Here is a 22,765-nt window from a genome sequence, read left to right as displayed (position 1 = left end):
AGCTGTGACCCTAATGACATGAGATTTGTAGAAGCGAAGATAGTGTGAGGCGGAGGACAAGAACTGTGTAAAAAGTTATTACGACCTTGCAATAGATAACCAAATATGCAGGCTTGCTTTTTCTTGGAGTGAGACAAATAAGATAGCAGAATGGCTTATGTATAAGCAAAATGCAGTTGTTGCTCTATATTGTCTTTCTGATTGCTAGTTATTGTCTGTAACAAAAGTATAAAGGCTTGCTGTAATTGTTTACCAGTTGAGAGACCTGTCCGGGACTGGGGCGACCCTGTGTCCTATGACACTCTCTCCCTCCATTGTAATTACTGGAGAAATAATAAAGTATTTGATTTTGCTGCACCCAAAAGAAAAAGTGAGAACTGAGTTTTTCTCCGACAATAATAAGATTACATATTCCTTTTTGTTTTTCTTTCACAAAGAAAACTCATTTTCTTTGGGTTTCAGGGACATGTGGCCTCATTTAGCTGGATGGGGAACATGCTGCCTAAAGACAAACAAATTATTTTGCAAAACTGTAATTTAAAAGTGAGTGGGAATGGTGTGTAAGATGATTTGGATATTTAATACCCAGCTTGCACTGGTGTAAATGATGGCACAAGTTGTAGGACAAAAGAGAATCAGGCCTATTATAGTAATAATAGCCACCTCTTATATAAAGTGTAATAGTAGTAGATTATCTTCTTGAAGCTATGACTTTAGTCTGAAGGTTTTGTCATACGTGAAGTAAGGTGAAAAGACAGAATAACAATTTCACTGATGCTATTCACATAACTCTCATTTCAGCATCAGTGCCATGTCAGCTTTTGCATAGGTTTATAACTTTGTCTTCTGAAAAATGAAAATAAGTCTAGGCAGAAGATTTGCAAACAAAATCAGCCTGAAGAGCAAAACTATTTAGCAATTTTAGGGGAAAAATATCCCTTTAGATGTGTCTAGGCTATCAGACCACACACAAGCACAAAATAAATCTTAGTAGTATCAGATGTGTTTCTGTACTCATACTACTCGAGTAATACAGGTCAAGTGCCTCTAGGTATTTTGGAAAAAGGAACCATTATAAAAATGCCCCAGGATAATTTGCTTAGAAATTCAGCTTACTGCATCTACACATTCATTTTTTAAATTAAAAAAAAAACTTCTAAGGACTCTTAGATTCACAGAACACAAGCATACATGTTGCAACCAAAAGGTCTATGGAAATGTAAGAGGCGCTGAGTATTTGGGGACATGAAAGAGCCCAGTAGGTCTGAAGGAGCCTAATAACAAGTCAAAAAATAATTTTTCATGATGTCCTTAATGGTGAATGGGAAAGTCGGTTGTTTCTTTTAAGTTATGAACTGTTTAAAATCCCAAATCAGTAGCAGATTTACAAATTACATAGCATCAAGTAGAAAATTATTTCCTCCTTTGTTTCCTTACAACGACCAGGTTTTAGGATTTTGTATTTCTCCCGTTGGAGTTGAGGACAACAAAAGTCACTCAAAGTCTGACCCTTTAGAACTTTACACATACAAGTAATTCTCACTCATGTAAATAGTGCCATTGACTTTAATCATGTCTTCAGTGCAAGAATTATGCCTGGTCAAGGTTTGGCAGGAGGCATTCACTATGCCAGAGCATTTCCCTGCACTGGTGTAGCATCTGATCTTGCAGTCCTTATTCAAGCTAAATTCTCATTGATATAAATGGGAGTTTTGCCTGAGAAAGAGCTGCAGACTTGGACCCAAATGAATTAGAGAAGTACATTACAAATGCTTTCCTTAGATGAATATTTAAAAACCTAAACCTAAATCATTTTCTGTGTAGATTATCCTCACATAGGATAGTACAAACTCTCCATCACATGAGTTAAAGATCCCAAGAAAGAAAGAAAAAGAAGAGAGACCTCTTCTTTGTTATTTTTGTGTGGCATACAGAGATGTTCTAGATGCCCAATGCGCCATCTGTGTGTAAATGTCTCTGTGTATGTATGTGTGTTTCATGGCAATTTTAAGTATCTTTCAAGGCAGACACTAAACCCCAGTCTGTTGTTTAATTAGTAAAAGATTCCCCAGGTAGAAAGAAGTGTTCATTCTAAAGTTGCTAGAATATGATGTAATGATCTAAAGATCAACTCTGTGCAAGCCTGCCATAAAGGCTGTGTGTGTAGAGACAGAATAATAAGTACAGTAAGTACAGTGAAATAGAAGTTTCCTCAGTGGGACTTAAGGGGAAGTGCTAATCTAATAAAGAAGTCAATCTAAGAGCTGTGTTTCCTTGGGACCAGCCAGGGAGATCACTACCAGCTTTTGGCAGTGTCCCTTGGATGAGACTCTTAATTCTCCTGGGTCAAAATAATTCTTCCGGGAATTCTATAATTATCTTAAATAGCTGTTGTGTTAATTGCACATACTGATAAGTTGAACCATTGATTTATTTCAGTTGTAACCTTGATTTGATCAATGCATTATGTTAATTTTATTTCTGATTGAGACTTCAAACTGATTGTTTTTGTTCCATCTTTGATTTAGGAAAGTTATAGTACATTCAGTTTGTAAAATATTTATTTAGTTGTATCTTTGCTTGCTTATGCTTTTAAATAAAATCTATCAAAAACACTCTGGACTGATTTATCTGTCATAAATATAGTGTGGCTGAACAATCTAAAGGTGTATAAGGGCCACTCACCTGTCCTTGAAGTAAACCCTTATTATCACTAGATGGGCATGGTTTAAATATCCCAGGTGGCATTCCTCAATCTCATAGGATTCTTTTATTATTAAAAATTATTATAATTATTTAGATGGTGTTTTAAGTGTAAGCTTTAATACATTTGAAATAAGATACAAAAAATATATGAGCAAAGAGGGTCCTATTGTGCAACGGACTCATACTCATGAGCATACTCACAAGCAGTTCTACTGGGGGACATACAGTATCAGTGGGACTACTTGCATGTGTAAATACAGACAAATGTTGGTAAGAGTTGCAGGTAGCAATGTTGGTAAGAGTTGGGACCTGCAATTCCTCCCCTAAAAGGCTTAGGGGTTGAGCAGGTACAATTGGCTCAGATTCTTTTCTGAGTTGCCATTGCGGCTTCTAGCCTCAGGGTGGGAGGGCACCTCAGCAAAGCAACTGCCAATCCAAAAATTGCCCCTTTTTGTTATGAATGAAACAGACATATTTGGGGTTGAGATGGGGGTTAAAGATGATCTCATTGGCTTCCCTCAACATCCTAAAAGAGGCCCTGATTTAGAAGACTATTGGGGAGTGAGTGGTGTCCTGAAAAGAAACTTAGGAAAACAGGAATTGCCAGAAAGGATGAGGCTAGTGGTCTGTCTAGGCCAGTATTCTCTCACAGTGGCTGATGACATATATTTCAGAAGGTATAAAACCTTCTCAATGGACAATGAAGCAATAGCAAGAACATGGGGGAAGTTCTCCCTAAATCAAGGTAGTCAGTGTTTGCCTTATGTCCTTAAGAATAAACATAAGTTAACATCCCTTGTACAATTTTATCCTGTTTAATGACCATAAACAAGTAAATGAGCTAATGAGCTGCCTACTGATGATTAAACAGTGCAATGCACTGTTAGCCTGAGCTAAAATGTTTTGCAGTCAGTGAGAAGGCTCCCACTGACTTCAATGGCCTTTGAACTGGGATCTATGATACCTCTGCTTTAACCCCATTAAATAAGACCAGCATTGATTGGATGTTCCATCTTGTCACTAATGATAAGAATCACTGATAGGGTTCAGGGCAAATAGTCTTTGAGTCTATTGAGGCAAGCCACACCCTGATGCCCCCAGAAATCTCTTCATAGGTAATATTTATGGTGGCATGAGAAGCTCCTCTGTTCCCACAGTTTTCAGAGCGGGGCATGGGATAGAGCTCTGTGCAGGAGCTTTGGGGCTAAGGACAAGAGACCAGCCCTGCCATTAAGTCCTGCCTTCAGGTATGACCCTATAGCACAGATAGGCAAGGAAAGAAGGAGTTGCATGAAAAACTGTTGCTGGGACCCTGGCAGAGGAGAAGCTCTGGGGCAGCAGGAGGCTGGGAAGTTGAGGAAGTGGTGCTACTGGAGCCCAGGTAGAGAAGTCCCAGGGCAGCAGAAGGCAGAGAAGTGTGGCTGCTGTGTCAAGACAGTACAGAAAATGGCTAAGGGAACTGCCGTCTCAGGGGTGAGGAGAGGATAAGTACAGTCTCCCTCTGGGCAGCCATGGAGCGGTGTGCATATTTGTGCGCATTAAAGGCTGACTTTTCAACCTGAAATTATCACACATGCATTGACAGAGGAATAGTGAGGAATTAAAAATGTAAAATACAGTTAAAAATATGGTTAGATTTTTTAAAAAAGCCACATGATTTTTTAGGCCTTATAGTTTTTGAGAGCCTGACTCATTATTTTTGATCTCTTGAGGTTGCCATCCTGTATTTAATCATTTTGGACTGAAGTTATTAGCAGACCCTCCAATAAATGCCTAGCTATTAAAGTGTCCAAGAATATAGGTGTCAAATGCTCCTGTTGCATCTTTTGCTCTTACAGAACAAGAATAACATGTAACAACCACCTGGATACAGTTGGGTCCCAAATAAACATGTTTGCTAAACATACACAAACTTGCAACGTCTGGCTACATACTGACTGTTTTTTAGCAGTACAGAATGCAGTGAGCACCACTAGAGGGCTCACAAACCATTTAAAAAGCATACTGTCTTTCCTATACACAATAGCTACCCGTTAAAAAGAATTGGTAGACTTTAAAATGTTACCTGAACTCACAGGAAACCAAAGAATCTGGCAACAGGAAATTTTAAACCTCTCCCAAGCCTCACAACCAGGAGGAGAAAGACCCATATTACAAATGACACCCTATGTATATATCCCAGCAATCAAATAATAGGAGTTTCTCAGTAACCATTCACATTCTGTGGCACATTTCCCCTTTGCTGCATTCCCTCCTTCAAAATATTTCCTGGTGGTCCATCTGAAGGTAGGATATGTTCTCTCTCACATACATAAAAGCCAACCCCAATTCTCAGCAAACAGTTTCCATGTGAATATAGGGTTTGCTCAAGGGGGATACTTGAGGAAATTTAAAACAAGTTTTGATGTTTCAATAAGATAATTTCAGACCACACAGACAATTGCCCCAATGAAAATATTAAATACAGACTCCTTTGATCTCACACAATAAGATGACATTATAACCATTTAATACAAGATTACATAGATAAAGGTAAATGGAAACATATCAAATATGATTTTTTGAATGTAGTTTGAGGGGTTGCGTGTTCTCTTTTACTTGTATCATGTGAGGCACATCTTTTTCTGGCCTGACAGGTTATATGCCATTGTGGGCCTTATTTATTCATTTAAAAAATTTTTTATCTGAATACATTTTCCTTTCAAAGCTTTTACATCTCTACACATATTTTTTAAAGATGGACACCTACAGTTAGCGTCGAAGTCGATATTTAAGGATCTAAAATCAGGACTTACACAACAGATTCTTGTAACTTGAACAAAAATGTGCAGAAAAGAAAAGAAAAAGAAAAGAAAGAAAAGAAAAGAAAATGCAGCTAGCTAGCACAAGAGTACTGGTTTCTTACAGAAGCAGAGGCAGGTAATCAGGCATGCACTATGTCTAAGTTAACTATTAATGTTAATTTAGTACATGGCTACACACTAAGTAACTTGCAGCAAGTCCTGAGCATGAAAGCTTGGGGAGGGACTTCCAACTAACAAAAGCAGAACTATCCCATGGGATGCCTGGAGCTGTGGTGTGGGAGAATTTGCTGAGGAGCAGGATGTTGTTAGCATAACTGACTGGACTGGTGCAGCTGCCACATAACTTTCCAGGACAAACAAAAGTCAGGAGAAATTATTGTCTATAAATGTCTTGGGGCTAGTCTACACTTACCAGCCGGGTTGACGCGGTGAGTTCGACTTCTCAGAGTTCGAACTATCGCGTCTAATGTGGACGCGATAGTTTGAACTCCGGAAGCGCCGCGGTCGACTCTGGTACTCCACCACTGCAAACGGCGGTGGCGGAGTCGACCTTGGAGCCGCGGACTTCGATTCCGCGGCATCTGGACGGGTGAGTAGTTCGAACTAGGGTACTTCGAATTCAGCTACGCTATTCACGTAGCTGAATTTGCGTACCCTCATTCGACCCCGCTTCTTAGTGTGGACTAGCCCTTGGAGAATCCAATCTTGAGGGGAATTGGGATTTTACTGAGACCAAATATGTAATACAACTTCTAACGACACTGTCCTGACATACAAGATGCTTAGCAAACCCCAAAAGCGAGAATAGCGAGCCTTCCTCGTATGAGACTGGGTAAGCAGGACATGAAGTTAAGAATAAAATACCTATAGAGCAATGTGCACATGGGCATATTAATATTCAAATTATAGATGGACTAAAGTTGTAGCTTAGATCCAGATTTTAATGTCTCCCAAGTTCAGGTTCTAGGTTAATGAGTCATCTCAAAAATAGAGGTGAGGGGCAGATGTAAAATCTGGATTTAGATTTGAATGTGGCTTCTAAACCCTTCATAAAGTTGGAACAAGGGTTTTGGTTTGGACCCATCTCTAATCTATCTATTTTGTTGCAGAGAATCACTAGAATTCTCTCTCTTTGCATGTTAAATAGTATGCTCTGGGAGGCTCCTGCAGCTAGAGTAAATCTAAAATAGGAAGACAATTTCCACTCACAGCTTTAAATAAAGTCAAACAGAGGAAATTATTATAATTAACAGCAAATTACTGGCATGGGACAGCATAGACACCAACCTGAATATGTTTCTGAGATGACTATTTTTACCATCTGAGTAATGTGAAACTGAAAGCAGAGTTCTGGGTAAAAATAAAAACTGGAATTAAAAATGTTCAAAGTGGGAACAAATAGCATGGCATCAACAGACAGGAGATAGGCCTCAGTCTCTGATTGCCAGAAGATGGTACTGGATGAAAGGGAGAGGATAACTTGATAATTGCCTAACTCATTTCCTAACTTCTGAGTGCTTGGCTTTGTAAGCTTATCATTCTTTTAACAGAGGTTTTGGGAATGTTGTGACATTCCCCTCTGGTGTTATCTGGACCAGTGATCTGCTAGGTCACTCCAATCCTTGTCTCTGGGAGCCAGCCTTACCCTGCTCTGCTATGATAACCCCCACTCCTGGGCTATTCACGCACAGCCTCGGCATGTAAGCTGCTCCTTGGATTGTGCAATCGAATGACACTAGCCAATATCTCCGGTCCCAGACACAATCCTAGGAACCTCCATATTGCAGTGTCCAGTTATGCCCGCTGGATGCTACAAGCTTATATGAGTTCGTCAATTTAAGAAAGAAAGTGATATATACCAGGCTTGTTACCCCAAGGGGAGACTCTAACACATTTCAAACCAAACACACTGCTTCAGGTAGAATAAACAAACAGATTTATTAACTATGAAGATAGATTTTAAGTGATTATAAGTCAAAACATAACAAGTCAGATTTGGTCAAATGAAGTAAAAGCAAAACACATTCTAAGCTGATCTTAACAGTTTCAAAACCCTTACAAATGTAGATGCTGGTTGCTCTTCAGCCAGGCTCTCTCCTTTGATCAGCACTTCAATCACTTGGTGTCGTGTCTGAGAGGAAGAGCACGGCAAATGTCTCTCCCTTTTATCATGTCCTTTCTTCCCTCTTGTCTTTGCCCCCCACGTCCCAGAGTCAGGTGAGCATTACCTCATCACAGTCCCAAAGTGGCCAAAGGAAGGGGGTGACTCACTCGAAGTCCAACAGATTCTTTTGTTGCTGTCTAGGCCAGGGTCCTTTCTTCCTGTGAGGCTGGGCTGGGTTTGTCCCATCCATGCCCTGATGAGGTGTGAACTGCCCCTCTGCTCTTGGAGAGTTTTTGCCTGGGCTTATTTTAAGCCATGAGGACACATTTTCAGCCTCATAACTAATACATGAAATTATAACCTATAACATTACTATAACAACAATTACTATAACAACAATGCTCAGTGCATCATGAGCCTTCCTAAGACACCTGATGTGACAAACTTTGCATTGGATACCACACAATCATTTTACAAGGATGAACATGGGGGTGCTGGGTGTTCCCCCAAAGTACAGAATGTCACAGATATAATTATATGTAAGATGAAAAAATGCTATGTTAGAAGAATGTTAAGAATGCAAAGCCCAGCACTCAGAAGACAGGAAATTACAATTGCCCTTTCAACACTATTTCTATGATACATGTCTTGCCTGGCATCACCCAGAGGGTCCATGGTAGAGTCAGGAGTAGAACCTCAGTTTAGGGTTTTAAGCACAAGTAAACACCATTCTCTTCTTGAATTCCCCTGTCTCATTCATTGTCTATCTTGTGCATCGAATGAAGCAAGGATCCTGTAGCACAAGTAGTATTTAGAGAAAATATCTTTACATTTCCATTGGGGTTGTGAGCATACTAAATTCAGTTTGCGCATAGGAAACTCTATAGTGCATGATCATGCTCAGTGTAGTGGGTTTGCAGAGAGCTCTCCAGCATTGGAGCATGCACAGAGCACATGGATTGTTCAGAGATATTAGCAGCAGGCTTCTGAATAATTCTACTGAGCATTTTGAAATGTAAATTTACAAATTTTCTTGGGAACAATAAAAAAGGCCCTCCTTAGGCCTAGCAATATATCCTTAGTAAATATCAAGTCCCTGCTTCAAAATATGGAGATGCAACTGCTCTTCAAAGAAACAATTGTAATTTTTATTTAACATGGGCAAAACACCCCATTTTTCTCTAACCTTGTTCTCAGAAATGGCAGAACCATTTTGCTGAAACTTTCCAAAAATCCAGACTGATGGGGGTGAGCAGTTAAAATTTGACAAAGCTTCAAGTCACTGGAAACAGGGGCTTATAATGGAAAGAGTTAGGCAATCTTGTAATGTGAAAGTTATGCAAGCTCCACAGATACTTTGAGATCTCTTATATACTGATCACCAGTATAACTTTCACTAAAAAATGTAGCTATTTTGTCAGTGACTCATTTTGTCAGTGGTTGATTTGCTGCCAATCACCTTTACAGAGTCCTTCCTACCCAGCATGACTGCTCAGCAGCAGCTACCTGAAATTGTCAAAGGACGTGATCCAAAGCTTATTGTAATCAATAGAAAAACTGCCATTGACATCAATGGGCTTCGGATCAGGCCCACAACTGGCAAGCTTCCAGCTAAAGATGAATTCATTCATAGATCTTAATGCCAGAAGAGACCACTGATTATGACCATCTTTGTCTGATCTCCTCTGCAACTCCAGCCCAGGAGCCTCATCCAATAATTTATGCATCATGCCAATAACTTCTGTCTGAACTTTTAAAAATATGAGAGGCAGAAGTAGGAGCTCAAGGTGGGAGAAATATGAGCGATAGGTCAGAGTAATGGCAGAAATGTATTCTGAATAATTAATTCAGCCTGGCAATCGCTCTTTTGGTTTTCAAACAGCTCCCCCTACTGTCACTGTGGATAATTTTTTATTGAAAGTCACTGGGACTTAGGCTCCCAAGGGCTAGATTTTCAAAGGTATTTAGGCACCTAAAGATACAGAGAGGTGGCTAGCAGGATTTTCAAAAGCATCTATGGGAGTTAACCTGCTTAGGCACTTTTGAAAATCCCTCTAGGTGCCTCTCTGCATCTTTAGTCACCTAAATACCTTTTGGGACCCCCAAATGCCTAATTCCTATTTGAAAATAGGATTTAGACTCCCACCTCACTTGGTTATTTTGGAAATTTTTACCCCTATTCTATTCTAGCCTAAGTTTTTATACTGCTGAGAAATGTAATTATTTTGCTGGCAATCTAATGTAGCTCATTTTAGAAAAATCCCTTTGCATGATTTACCTCACTGCCTGGGTGGAAATGGATATACTCTTGAATAAAGAAAATATGCACGATTGCATTTCACCCTGTAACTTTTTCACTTAATCATCAAACTTAATAACACTTACCCAGCCCATGCTGGAAAACAATACCATTATTTTATGTATTAGTATTCACATACTGAGAGCTCTCAGCACTTTGGCCAACACTGGCCTTTGTCAACATAGATTTAAGACTATATAAACGTGACAAAGGCAGGGTGGGCTGAAATGCTGATACCTTGCAAAAGGGGATGCCAGTATGCAAACTAAATATGTTGTTTATGCTGTGTGAACTATATGATTTTTATTGAGTTTCCTGATTAGGCAAATCATCTCAGATTAAATTGCTCTTTAGTGTGCAGAGTGGTGTTTCCCCCCCTCAGACTATGAGGACTTCTGTTTTACATGACGTTTCGCCCTATAAGACATAAACAAATCTATTGAACAATTCTTTACTGAGTGGCATGTTGTCTCTGAATAAAGCCATTTTCTAATTTGCAGCGGGGATAGTGATTATTTTTTCCTTTGTCAAGAGGTTACACGATGACTGTGAGAGAGTTTTAGTTGAAAAAATGTTCATTCAGCAATGGGCAAATAAGACAAAACTTCTGTTGTGCGTATATAACCATGTAATTAGCTGAGTCCCTGAATTCAGTGAAACTGAATCACAACAGCAAGCTAAAACTAGCATTTGTGATGGATGATGTGACAAAAAATCAACCTAAATAACAGGTCTGTTCAGAAGAAATTAGGCTCCAGCGTTAGTGTTTATTAGGCTCAGACCAGTGTCTCTGATCCCAGTAGAAGACCCCTGTTACTTCAGGTGGAATTAGTTTCTGTTACTTTAGGGAGGGATCAGAAGTGCTAATTGTAACAGACATCACCAAGGAACCCTGCCCTGATGAGGGTAAGAGGTTAGAGAAATGGCTTAGAACTTGGCATGCTTACAAATGCTATAAGATACAGCTACAAAGAAAAATTACTGGCAGCTTTTGAGTTGCTTTCCCTAGAAGAACCAATTAGAGAAATGCTAAAATCTGATCAGGTAGCCCGGTGACCTTCAGGGGCAGGTTGGCTCAGAAAGGGGAAAGCCAAGGCTAAGAGCTTGGAGAAAGTGATCAGATGGACTCACTGATATCATTTGTGAAGCAGACGTGGAATTTCAGTCTCTTATTGTTGTTATTACAAAGCACCCTAGGCTATAATTTTCTGTTGTGGATTTCTTTTCAATGTTATGGCCATGTTCGTACTGCTGTTTGAAGGGCTTCTCCCTTAAGATGTTTGCTTCCCAATGGAACTGTCTTCTGAATCTGTTTGGAACTCTAGTGTTGTGAACAGGGTTTGAAGTGCAACATCTGTGCTCTAGAAATGCATCTGTATTTCTCAGGATCATCGCACCCCCCATCAATCACTGAATAATTTGCAAAAATACCAACTATTATTTGATACTAATAAGGTGGAGTTATTGCAATTGGCTTCTCAGTTGGAAAGTTGCTGTGCTTTTCCATTGGAAAGGGGCTTTTATTTGCTTCTCAAAATTACACAATTGCTGCCAAGAAAACAGGATGCAAAGCAGGTATCAAGGATGAGCAAACTGGTGGATTCAGATGATATATGTATGTGGGGGTCCTAATATCCAGAATCTATCCATCCCTCCAAGGTGACCAATGTATCCAAACATCCTTTTCATCTTTCTGCTGTTCTGCTTTATCTGATCTGCAGGTGCAAGGACTTTATGTCTCCTGGTCCTCTAAGGCTCAGAAATAGGTGGCACCAGCTGTCATCTTCTTGCTAAATATCTATAGGCCCTTTGGGCTTGAAGGCCTGGTGTTGGGATATGTAGTAGCTTGCATGGAATACAGAAAGGTAAAACAGAATATGTGCTCTCCCATCAACACACGGGAAAAAGGGGAGCACCTGGCTGGTTGGTGGCAGCTTAAGTGTTGTTGGGCAGGAAAGCAGTGCTTGGAAAGCTCTTAGCCCCAGTCTGCTGCTGTCAGACACTGCTGACAGAAGCAGACCAGGGTAGGCACTGATTATCAAATGTGCTACTGGAACTCAATGCTATTCAATGAAATTCATCTTGCAGGACAGGAGGAATGTTAAGGCTCCAGAACTGTTCATGAAAAGCTAACAGAGAAGGTGATGGATGGGATGGATTGGTGGCATAAGACAGGATTGCAGGTATATTATTCAGCCATTTTTGGTAAATTCAGGAAATGTTTTATCCAGGTTACCCATCCTCACTGAGTACTATACCTGCTTGTGTGATGCTCCTTCCCCCAACAGGGAATGAGTAATTCTTGCATGTGAAATAATAATAGAATCTATTGGACATTTATATCACACTGTTCATCCTGAAAGATCCTACAGTAATTTTTAACCATTTACCCAGAACTAAAATCTATTAATTTCTAGGGTGGAATTAAACAGCTATTCTGCATCAGCAATAGTATGCAACAGTTTTCTTTTTAGGAACAGGAGTAAAGATTAACTACACTGGGAATTTTAGGGAGGCATAGAATCATAGAATATCAGAGTTGGAAGGGACCTCAAGAGGTCATCTAGTCCAGTGGTTCTCAAACTAGGGCCGCCACTTGTTCAGGGAAAGCCCCTGGCGGGCCGGGCCAGTTTGTTTACCTGCTGCGTCCACAGGTTCAACCGACCGCAGCTCCCACTGGCCGCAGTTCATTTCTCCAGGCCAATGGGGGCTGCGGGAAGCGGCGCGGGCCCTTCCTGAACAAGTGGCGGACCTAGTTTGAGAACCACTGATCTAGTCCAACCCCCTACTCAAATCAGGACCAATCCCCAACTAAATCATCCCAGCCTGACCTTAAAAACCACTAAGGAGGAGATTCCACCACCTCCCTAGGTAACCCATTCCAGTGCTTCACCACCCTCCTAGTGAAATTTTTTTTCCTCATATCCATAAATATGATGTATTTTACTGACCACGAGTAGTCAGGGCCAACCTCAGTTTGATGTTTCATTCAGAAGATGGCTGTAAATGTGTGGTGTCCCCACTCTGCTGTCAAACACAGCACATTAACAATGAGTTATTATCCAAACCTCACCTTCCTTCCTGAGACTTTCCTTTATTCTGAAGTAACAACAAACATAATCTGAGCCCCACCCTCTAGGCCCCCCGCCCAGGGCAGGTGGAGGGTCTGCGTAGCTGCCCACAGCTGCCCGCATGACTCTTACCATGGCTGGGCTGCGGCTCCAAGTCCCCCCGCCCCCCTCGTCCAGAACTGGGTTGTGGAGAGCCACATGGGCAGCTGTGGGGAGCCAGCATGGAGTCATGGACCCTCCACCTTGACCTGCCATGGGCCAGGAGGGGTGTGGGTGCACAGACATGGGGCTGCTCTCACTCCCCCTGCACTGTGGGCGGGTGGAGGGTCTGCACAGCTCCCTACCACAACTTTCCAGGCTCCCCAGCTGGGCTCCACACTGGCCTGGCCGGGGGGAGGCAAAGGGGCCGGGGTCTGCTCTGGTACCACTTTCAAATAGTGGGAGGGCCCTGCCCCCACCCCAGTTCCAATGCCACTGCCTGCAGCCCAAGCCCTGTGAGCCCGAGCCAGCTGACCTGGACCAGCTGCAGGTATTTTATTGCAGTGTCGCCATACCCACAGAACTACATTCTGCTCTGACTTGAACTCCATGCAGCCCTGCAACTTCAGAGGGACTGCCCCAAATGTAAGCTGGGGAAGATTTTGGACAGCAGATTTCATTGTGGATGCACAGGTGTAATTCAAGGCAGAATTTGTCTGACGGTATCTTTGGAATCCAGACATTTACTGGATTCCACACACTTATCAGTCGCACACTTATCAGTGGTCACACACTTATCAGTCGCTTCACATGGGGATCCCTTTTGGAAGAAGGAAAACGATGACCAGTTTTTTCCAAAACTGAGTGCCTAAAGCTAGACTCTGAAAACATAGGTACCTGATTATAACTGGCATGATTTCAAAGAGTCTGAGCACTTCTCTCCCATTGAGTTGGTGGGATTTGAGGGTAGTCTGCACTTCTGAAAATCAGGCTTTTGTTTAGGCACCTTAGGTTTAAAAATATTGCCTAAAACTTCCAGTCCCCTCTTCCTTTTAAGAAGGGATTTCAATCATATCTCATCACATTGACTACACTGTATTGCCTGGTGTATTAATCATTCATATGCAGTCCTAAAGCCTTAAAATTTTACCTCTCCTGCAGATGGCCAACTTGTGTAAATCAACAGTCCTTTGACTGAGAATTTGGCCCATTCTTCCTGTAAAAAAGAAACATCTTCTTTCCGTTACTATACAGTGTTGCCTTCTCAGCCATTCATTTCTTCCATTCTCTCCACAAGGTCTTTTTATTGTCCCAGTGTCTTAACAGTAACTATACAATAGATGCACATAGTCTAAGGCCAGAAGGGACCAGTGTGTGATAATCTAGGCTGACCTCTGGCATAAACAAGCCACACAATTTCACCCAGTAATTCCTGCATCGAGCCCAATAACTTGTGACTCCATAAGAACAGATCCATTTTCCCTACTTACCCACAAAAGGGCAAATTCTGGAGTAACTTTAATTTTAAGCACCAATATTCTACTAGCCATGCTGAATACATATTTTCTTATATACCTGGCTTTAGGGCATTCCCATAACATGTGTAATGAATTTTCTCTCTGTCCACAATCAGCCCCATCAACTTGCATTGCCTAATTCCTTCATGTTCCCTTTCATAAAATGACTGTATGTCTTGTGAATCACTTCATATTTCCAAACTTAGAAAAAAGACCTTTCAGGGCTTATAGTTACTCTCCTGCATTATTTTTATGCATATTTTAGTATCTGGTTCGACTGATTTTGTTTTGTCTTATGACCGTAGTACTAAATTTGGGATTAGATTTTAATAACTGCGAGCATGCTGAAAGGTATTTTATCAATTTAAGTTACTATTCTTTTATTACATTACCCCAAGGTTCATCTCATTGTAGCAAAACCCCATTCAGTTTTTGTGGCGTCATCACTTTTCCCTTTCTGTTCATTCCCCTGCCTCTTTCCCTGACTTTTTTCCTTCTGGTTGGGATAGGCCAAATACACAGTTCCCTCTGAAGTACAGTCCTATCTGACAGGATTAATGCAGACGTGGTCAAACTACGGCATGTGAACCACATCTGGCCCGCGGGACCATCCTGCCTGGCCCCTGAGCTCCTGGCTGGGGAGCCTAGTTCCTGGCTTCTCCCCTGCTGTCCTCCCTCCCCCGCAGCGATGCTGCACTCCTCTAGCCTGTCACTCCCGCTGGGCAGCATGGGGAGCGCAGCTGATTCTGGTCAGGTGTCGCGGCTGCGAGCTCCTGCTGCTGGTAAGGGAGCTGGGGGGGGATGGGTTGGGTAAAGGAGCAGGAGGTCCTGGGGGGCAGTCAGAGAGGAGGGGGCAGTTGGATGTGGCGAAGGTTCTGGCGGGGCGGTCAGGGGATGGGGAACAGGGAGGGTTGGGAGTGGGAGTCCCGGGAGGCATGTCAGGGGGCAGGGATATGGATAGGAGTCAGGAGGGCAGTCAGGGGACAGGGAGCAGGGTGGGGTTGGATAAGGGGGTGAGATTCCAGGGGACAGTTAGGGGCAGTGGTCCTGGGAGGGGGTGGTCAGGGGATGAGGAACAGAGGGCGGTTGGATAGGGGGTGGGAGTCCCGGTGGGGCTGTCAGGGGGCGGGGGTGTGGATAGGGGTTGGGGCAGTCAGGGAGTTGGATAAGGGGCGGGGGTCCTGGGAGGGGGCGGTCCGGGGGCAGGAAGTGGGAGGGGGCAGATAGGGGGCAGGGGCCAGGCTGTTTGGGGAGGCACAGCCTTCCCTATCTGGCCCTCCATACAGTTGTGCAACCCCGATGTGGCCCTCAGGCCAAAAAGTTTGCCCACCCCTGGATTAACGTGAACAGTAACTTCACTGAAGCCATTTTCCCCAGAAGCCAAATATATCGTAGATCACTTCTGCATTTACCTAGTCTCTAGGGGAAAGGAGTATGATATACATAAACTTCCACAGTGTAGAATTTGGGGTTAGGTTCAGAAAAGTATCCAATATATATATAAACTTTCCAAACTTAGGAATAGTCCCCCTGCATCCCAGTACAATCTGTCACCTCCAACAGGACCCAGCTTGTCATGTACGCTGTTAACATCATGTGGTGGAGGCCTAGGTGCAGACATCTTTTGGGGGAGGAGTGGCAAGTCTGGTGGAATTGGAAATCTTTGTAGTATCATCAGGAGAGAAAGTAGGGGTGTCCAGGTACAACTGGAGCTCCTGTTACTAATCTTTAAAGCCCTTAATGGTACGGAACTAGGCTATACCAAAGGTCACCTCTCTGCCTGCAAACCACCCATACAATTGCTCTCACTGAGACAGCCTTTCAATGTGAAGGCGAAACATTTAGAAGCAAGAGCATTTTCTGTGTTGATTCTTAGCCCATGGAGTGAACACATGGTCAGATAAGACCAGAATGAGCTCTGTATGTCTGGAGTCCAACCCACGTCTTTTCCTAACAACCCAGCTTTATAAAAAGTCCTAAAGAATGAACATAAAGAAGCATGAGAAGAGAGAGGGGAAAATAGAAAATGAAGAAAGGGAATATGGAGTAAAAAAAATCTGAGTAATATAAGGAACCAAAGCCAAGGAGCCATTTCAAATAACTTTATACTTTTCATAAATAGTGTTTTCTAATTACATATGACCCCAAAAAGTTCCATAAAAAGTGGGAATTGGTCAAATTACGAAGGATGAATATAAACTAACAAAACAAGCACACAGGGACAAAATTAGAAAGGCCAAGGCACAAAATGAGATTAAACTAGCAAGAGACATAAAGAACAAGAAACAAAAAAACATTCTACAAATACATTAGAAGCTAGAGGAAGACTGGTAGGCCCATTACTCAGAGAGGGCGGAAAGATAATAACAGAAAATATGGGAATGGCAAAATTCCTAAATGATTTTTTTGTTTCAGTTTCCACCAAAAAGGTTTGTAGTGATTGGACATCTAACAGAGCGCACACCACTGAAAGTGAGGTAGGGTCTGAGGCCAAATTAGGGAAAGAACAAGTTAAAAATTACTTAGGCTTGATGTACACTACACAGTTATGTTGACGTAAGCTTCCTTGCATTGACCTAGCTGTGGAAGTGTCTATAATTAAATTTGGCTCCTGCCAACATAAGTGCCTCTCTACGACGATGTAATAATACTACCTCCCCGAGTGGCACAGTCATGGCTGAGGTAATTAGGTCTACAATGTCTACCATAGGTGCCAACTCCATGGGTGATCTGGGGCTGGAGCACCCACCGGGAAAGAATGGTGGGTGCTAAGTATCCACCGGCAGCCCCCCTATCATCTGCCCCCCATCCCACCAGCGCCTCCCGCCCGCCACAGGCCCAGCGGATTAGCGCTTCCCCTGCTTTTCACGCCCCCTGTGAGCCGCAAATAGCTGTTTTGTGGTGTGCAGGGAGGCTGGGAATGAGGGGGGAGGAGTGAGGTTACGGCGCACTCAGGGGAGGGGCGGAACTGAGCGGGAAGAAGGGGGCGAGGATGGAGCAGGGGCAGGAAGAGGCAGGGTGTGGGTGGGGCCTTGAGGGAAGGAGTGGATTGGGGGCAGAGCCTGGGGCAAAGCTGGGGGTCGAGCACCCCCTGGCACTTTGAAAAGTCAGTGTCTATGCTGTCTACACTGCATTGCTTACATTTACTGTTATTGTCTTTCAGGAGCTGTCCTACAATGCTCCACACTGACAATACAATCAATGCAAGAGCTTCTGGCCGACCCAGTGAGCCATGTGTGCACACACACAAGCAATTAATAACTGCAGTGGCTGTATGCTGATGTAAGTCAACATAATTTTGTAATGTAGACATGGCCTACAACAAGTTAGATGCCTTCAAGTCAGCAGGGCCTGATGAAATACATCCTAGAATACTCAAGCAGCTGACTGGAGAGATATCTGAACCTTTAGTGATAATCTTTGAAAATGCATGAAAGATGGAAGAGATTCCAGAGGACTGAAGGAAGGCAAATATAGTGCCAATCTATAAAAAGGGGAATAATGACAACCCAGGGAATTACAGACCAATTGTTTAACTTCAGTACCCGTCAAGATAATGGAGCAAATAATCAAGCAATGAATTGCAAACACCTAGAAGATAATATTGTGATAAGTAACAGTCAGCATGGATTTGTCAAGAATAAATCATGTCATACCAATCTAATAGCTTTCTCTGAGAGAATAACAAGCCTTGTGGATGGGGGGAAGCAGTAGATGTGGTATATCTTGACTTTGGTAAGGCTTGTGATACTGTCTCACATGGCATTCTCATAAGCAAACTAGTGAAATACAAACTAGATGGAGCTACTGTAAGGTGGGTGCCTAGCGTGTTGGAAAACTGTTCCCAGAGAGTAGTTATCAGTTGTTCACAGTCAAGATGGAAGGGCATATCAAGTGGGGTCCCATGGGGATCAGTTCTGGGTCTGGTTTTCTGTTCAATATCTTCATAGATGATCTAGATAATGGCATAGAGCAGTGTTTCCCAAACTTGGGATGCCGCTTGTTTAGGGAAAGCCCCTGGCAGGCCAGGCTGGTTTGTTTACCTGCCGTGTCCGGAGGTTCGGCCAATTGCGGCTCCCACTGGCCACGGTTCACTGCTCCAGGCCAATGGGGGCTGCGGGAAGCAGCGCAGGCCGAGGGATGTGCTGGCCACTGCTTCCCGCAGCCGCCATTGGCCTGGAACAGCGAACCGCGGCCAGTTCGAGTCGCGATCAGTCAAATCTGTGGACATGGCAGGTAAACAAACCAGCCCTGCCCGCCAGGGTCTTTCGCTACACAAGCGGCGTCCCAAGTTTGGGAAACACTGGCATAGAGAATACATTTATAAAGTTTGTGGATGATACCAAGCTGGGAGGAGTTGCAAGTGCTTTAGAGGATAGGATTAAATTTCAAAATGCTAGGGACAAACTGGAAATATGGTCTGAAATAAATAGGGTGACATTCAATAAGGACAAATGCAAAATGTTACAACTAGGAAAGAATAATCAATGCACAAATACAAAATGGGAAATGACTGCCTAGAAAGGAGTACTGTGGAAAGGGATCTGGGGATTACAATGGATCACAAGCTAAGTATGAGTTAAGAGTGTAACACTTGCAAAAAAACCCAAACATTATTCTGGGAAGTATTAGCAGGAGTGTAGAAGCAAGACACGAGAAGTAATTCTTCTGCTTTACTCTATGCTGATAAGGCCTCAGCTGGAGTATTGTGTCCAGTTCTGGGCACTTGGTTTCAGGAAAGATGTGGACAAATTGGAGAAAATCCAGAGGAAAGCAACAAAAATGATTAAATGTCTAGAAAACATGACCTATGACGAAAAATTGGAAAAAAATGGGTTTGTTTAGTCTGGAAAAGAGAAGACTGAGAGGGCACATGATAACAGTTTTCAAGTCCATAAAAGATTGTTATGAAGAGGGTGAAAATTGTTCCTTTTAATCTCTGAGGAAAGGACAAGAAGCAATGGGCTTAAATTTCAGCAAGGGCGGTTTTGGTTGGACATTAGGAAAATCTTCTTGTCAGGGTGGTTAAGCACTGGAATAAATTGCCTAGGGAGGTTGTGGTATCTCTGTCATTGGAGATTTTAAAGAACAGGTTAGACAATCACCTGTCAGGGATAGTCTAGCTATTGAGAGCAGAGGGCTGGACTAGATGACCTACGGCGGTACCTTCCAGTCCTGCACTTCTATGATTCTATGATTTACATCCTATAAATACCCTACCATGTAATATATATTTGGTCACATTCATTCCCTATATAATTCCAGTGAAGTCAATGAAGTTACATCAGGAATAAATTTGGCACATAGATCTTGAATGTCCTCTCATTTACACCAGTGTAAATATGAAATAACTCAAAACATGAATAGCATTGACTCTATAAATGTACTGTAGAATTCTCTGTATATGTAAACAAAATAATAGATGAAGGAGAACAGGTAAACAGAATTTATTTGAATTTTCAAAAGTATTTGACTAAATTCCTCGCAAGAGGCTGTTTAGGAAACCATGTTGTATTTCAGTGAGGAGTAAAGTATATCATGGATCAGAAATTGGCTAAGTGACAGGAAACAAAGAGTAGAAATAAATATTCAATGTTCAACATTGTGGAAGACTAAGATTAGTGTACTCCAAGGTTCTGGTCTAGAACCAGTGTTCTATATGATTACAATTATTAGTAATCCGGAAAGGGGGCTGAAGAGTGAGATGATAAAATTTGCAGATGGCATAATTATTACATTAGTCAAGACTGGAGCATCTGGTTCTCTGTTAGAGACAGGATGTGGACTAGAAAGACCACTGGTCTGATCTGATAGAACTATTCCTATATTACTTTGTTCTGTCTGTCTTAGGTTATACTGCTGTTCATCATCACAGTATGTGAGCATGTTCCAATCAGTTGCAATAACAAAGTCCCTAGCAGACTTCACGAAGTCTCTGGTTATTCTCCCTGTTGGGCATCAAAACTCTGGCATGGATAGTGGGGTTATTTTTTGGAAAGAGGGGTTTCATACCCAGTTGGAAATAAAATGGAGTGTTTTTATTGTGATTACCACTTGTAGTGGAAAAGCTTTCTCAAAGAAGAAGGTTTTGCAACTTTTCCAGTCTTTGGATTCTCCTGATCTTGCCTGGCAGATTGTTCCAGAGCCACATCCCCCAATAAAGAAAGCTTTGTCCCCAGCTCCCACATGCTTCATCCTGGGCACATTGTTCAAAGACAAATAGAAAAGGAGAGTTGCTGGGATGTCTCTCAGTCTGGAGGAAGCTGGAAAGACCTTTCTTCTCATATTCTAGTATCTGTGGATCTAGTTCCAGCCAGAAAGTAGAAGTAATAAAGTTGTGGACGAATTTCAGAACCTCAAAAAAGGTGTGTTTTAATTTTGGTTTTAAAACTGGGCAAACACATGAGTGTATATATCCAAACCAATTTTCCTCTTCTCACATCAAAAGTAACTACTGTAACCCAGAGACCAGCCAAACTGTGGACATATTTTCACTGCTTGCCGGTCTGACACAAAGTTGGAGAAGGGATATTGCTTACTTATTTTCTGCATTTTAAAGACAACTTCATCTTTGGCATGGCATATGCACAGAATAACTTTAATCCCAGGATGGCACATAGTACTGAAACCTGGGTTTGTCAGTTTCTTTTTTGTTGCCTTCAACAAACCACTACTTAAATCACACTGCCCTTAAGAAATGCTGATCTGCAGAATATTACCAGATGGGTCTGTTGCCTTCTGAAGAAAGGGGGAAATGAAAGAGTCTCATGTTTAACAGCATATGAAAGAAGAAATACAATGTGTAAACTTTCCACTGACGGATATAATAGTGTTCTCACTTTTAAAGAAAAACAGTACTTCCTAGCAGGAGGCCTGCAAGAAATTTAACAATTACCCAAGATTTAGTTATACAGCACGACATTTTCAAACATGTGCAGAGACTGTTATTTTTTGTAATTAAATTAATTTAAATAATAAATAAAGTAATTAAAATACATGTGGACTGTATACTCCCTAGGGTTGGAACTATATGAGGAGAAGTGATGCATATGCAATGTGAAGTTTAATGAATAAGAAAATGCAGAATCCTGGAAATCTGGTAATGTGCAATGTATTTTTGCCACAAACCCCCCTGTTGCTTTTGAGAGTAAAGGAGGGGCCAATTTGTGAATCAGGCTTTAAATCATTCACATGTCTAGTTTCCTAGAAAGGAAATGTTGCTGGTATTTAGGGTTTTTTCAGTAAAACATGTGGTTACCCAAATGTTTCCCTACAATAGCCCTAGTGAAAAGAGATAGGAAATTGAATCTGTAACTTTGTAAAAGCAATATTTATTTTACCCTCATCCATATATTACAGACCATAGGAAATCATTATTTGTCTCTTTGTTATAAGGCTAACTGTCATTACAATCTTGGGTTGAGATTTTCAATAGTGACTAGTGATTGGCGGGGGGCTTACTTTGAGACACCTTAAAGGGGCTTGCTTTTCTGAAGGTAGGTGCTCAGTATTTTCCCAAAGTTGGGCTCCTTTAAGATATTTTTCAAGAGGGTGGCCAAAAATTGCAGCCTGCAAAAATCAATAGTCATTACTGAAAATGTTGGTCTCTATCTATTTAACTGAACCTCAAGTATGGAGCCTGGACGTGTGCCTCCACAATACACTTTCTGTTAGTGACAGATTTTGTTCCCAAAAGGTGTTTTTCCACTGGGGTGAATAGGAAACAGCAGTTACCTCAGCTGAACTGAGGTGGGAGGGATGGCTCAGTGGTTTGAGCTTTGGCCTCCTAAACCTAGGGTTGTGAGTTCAATCCTTGAGGGGGCCACTTAGGGATCTGGGGCAAAAATTGGTCCTGCTAGTGAAGGCAGGGGGCTGGATTTGATGACCTTTCAAGGTCCCTTCCAGTTCTAGGACATTGGTATATCTCCAATTACAAAATATTGGCAGGGCAGAACACATGGCACTGTTGCAATTCAGGCCACATCATGTAAATTACCACATAGCCTAAACAGCAAGGCTGTGCACTGGATTTCTTCACTGGGGATGGAAGGAGAGAATCCTCCTTCCTAGGCTACAGACACATTTTGCCTAGCTTCTAAGCTGCCAGTGCCTCCATTCCACAGGGGCCAATAGCTGGTGGATCCACATAAGAGCAGAATCACTGGCCCATCCTTTCCTTCCCCAACACTCCTGCCCTGTTACTAATGCCCTCCAGGTAACAGTGGATGAGGGAGCCTCCATGATTTTTAAACCAGTCTCATATTTTTTGGGGGACCTCCCTCATT

This window comes from Mauremys reevesii, linkage group 1 (genome assembly GCF_016161935.1).
Source record: "Mauremys reevesii isolate NIE-2019 linkage group 1, ASM1616193v1, whole genome shotgun sequence".
NCBI lineage: Eukaryota > Metazoa > Chordata > Testudines > Geoemydidae > Mauremys > Mauremys reevesii.
This window is presented reverse-complemented; position numbering follows the sequence as displayed.